The sequence below is a fragment of the Eubalaena glacialis genome, chromosome 6 (assembly GCF_028564815.1).
Source record: "Eubalaena glacialis isolate mEubGla1 chromosome 6, mEubGla1.1.hap2.+ XY, whole genome shotgun sequence".
Lineage (NCBI taxonomy): Eukaryota > Metazoa > Chordata > Mammalia > Artiodactyla > Balaenidae > Eubalaena > Eubalaena glacialis.
This window is the reverse complement of record NC_083721.1, coordinates 89,391,540-89,393,559: the sequence shown is the minus strand read 5'-3', so window position 1 is coordinate 89,393,559 and position 2,020 is coordinate 89,391,540. Positions and strand designations below refer to the sequence as shown.

Here is a 2,020-nt window from a genome sequence, read left to right as displayed (position 1 = left end):
TGGTGTCAGGCTTAGGCAATGGATGGACTAATCCCAATCTTAAGGGTAGAGCCCTCATGACCTAACCACCTCCCAAATGCCCCACTTTCTGATATCATCACCTTAGGGATTAGATTTTAACATATGAATTTGGGGGGTGGGGACACATAGACCATACCACAGTTATTATCTACTCTGTAGCAGGTGAAGTGTTAAGTATCTTTCTTACATAATCACTAATTCTCTAATAGAACCCATGAGTTGGTTCGATGAATCCCATTTTACAGATGAGCAAACCGAGGCTCTAAGAGGTTAAAATGATTGCTCAGGGCCACAGAGGTAGTAACTGGCAGGGCCAAGACTCCAAAGCCTGCTCACTTGTCATTAGGCCCTGTTGCCTCCTATATATAGTGCCTGACACTCGCAGATCAAGTCACACCCATTCCCAGCATCTTGCACTCCCTATACTGAGGCCTCCATGAGATCCATTATAATAACCTGATTCCTCAGACAGATCCTTCCATCTCCCTCTAACAGCATTACATTGTCCCCCCGAGGTATTATGAACTTACAGAGCTCTATATCAGGGGTTAGCCATCTTTTTCTGTAAAGAACCAGACACTAAATATTTTAAGCTTTGTGGGCTATACAGCCTCTGTTGCAACCACTCTACTCTGCTCCTGTAGTGTACAAGCAGACACTGCTTGTGGCTATCCTTCTATAAGACTGGAGAGATTCCATGAAAGAATCTGGATGTCATGAAGGAGGCAATGTTTCAGGCAGAGGAAGCAGCTGCTGAGATTACTAGGAAGCTGGAGAAACAGGAGAAGAAACGCTTGAAGAAGGAAAAGAAACAGCTGGCTGCAACTGCCCTGGCTTCTTCAGAAAATAGCAGTAGTACTCCGGAGGAGTGTGAGGAGATGAATGAAAAGACCCAAAAAGAAGAAGAAGCAAAAGCCCCAGAAGGCTCTTCAGGAGAATGGAAAACCCATCTGTCTCCTTCTCCAAACCCAAGAAAAAGAAACCTTTTTCCAAGGAGGATCTGGTTAGTAGTGATAGTGAAGAGACAGCTGGCAGTGGAAGTCTTCCGAAGAGGAAGAATCTTTCCCCAAAGAGGAACCAGTTAGTGACCCTGAAGAGTCAGGATACAAGAGTGTCTCCAAGAAAAAGAGGAAATTCTCTTCCAAGGAGGAGCCACTCAGCAGAGGACCTGAAGAGGCTGCTGCCAGCAAGAGCAGCAGCTCCAAGAAAATAAAAAAGCTCCAAAAGCTGTCCCAGGAAAATCAGAATGGACATTTCCCTAGTGGGGCATAACTTGCAGAGATATTTCCCAACCCATCCCCTATAGCCCAATAAAAATAAAAACAAATCCACAAGAAAAAAAAAGTAACTTGGTCTTCCAGCATATCAGGTAGGTATTACCGTGTATAACACCACCTCAAAATATAGTGGTTTAAAAACAATAATTATTTGTTCCCAATTCTTTGGGTCAGTGATTTGGGCTGGGCTTGGCTGAGATGGTTCACCTCTGCCCCATGCGGTGTTGGCTGGGTTCATTTATATATATATCTAGGAGGGCTGGGACAGCAGGGCCTCTCTCCATGTGGTCCATGTGGTCTCTCATCTTCAAGGAGGCTAGCCCAGACTTCTTCACTTAGTAACAAAAGGGTTCTCAGTGAGCAGCCACAAAAGGAAAGCCTCAATGAATAAGCAGTCTTCAAACCTCTTTTTATGTCACATTGCTGATGTTCCAAGCCTAGGGTCAATATGGGATAGAACTCAACAAGGCTATGCACACAAGAGGCATGATTCCTTGAGAGTCATTACTGTAATACGTTACCTTACACATATAAATGAGTGTTCTGTGTGAATCTAAGACATTGTAAATTCACATCCCATGCTCTTAATCACCCCACCACACTTGCCTTCAAGAAAATTCCCCCTAATATTTTCTAGATGATGTCAGTTTCTTTATTAATTCTTAAGCTGCCACCTCCTGAAACATGAAGACATTGCTGATCTCATCTCCAAGTGATTTCTT

The 2,020-nt window shown here is 43.7% G+C and overlaps 1 pseudogene; it reads left to right on the top strand.

The window, feature by feature from the left end:
* The first annotated feature begins 737 nt into the window (after positions 1 to 737).
* Positions 738 to 1,293, top strand: LOC133093776 (nucleolar protein 56-like; annotated as a pseudogene).
* The last annotated feature ends 727 nt before the right edge of the window (positions 1,294 to 2,020 follow it).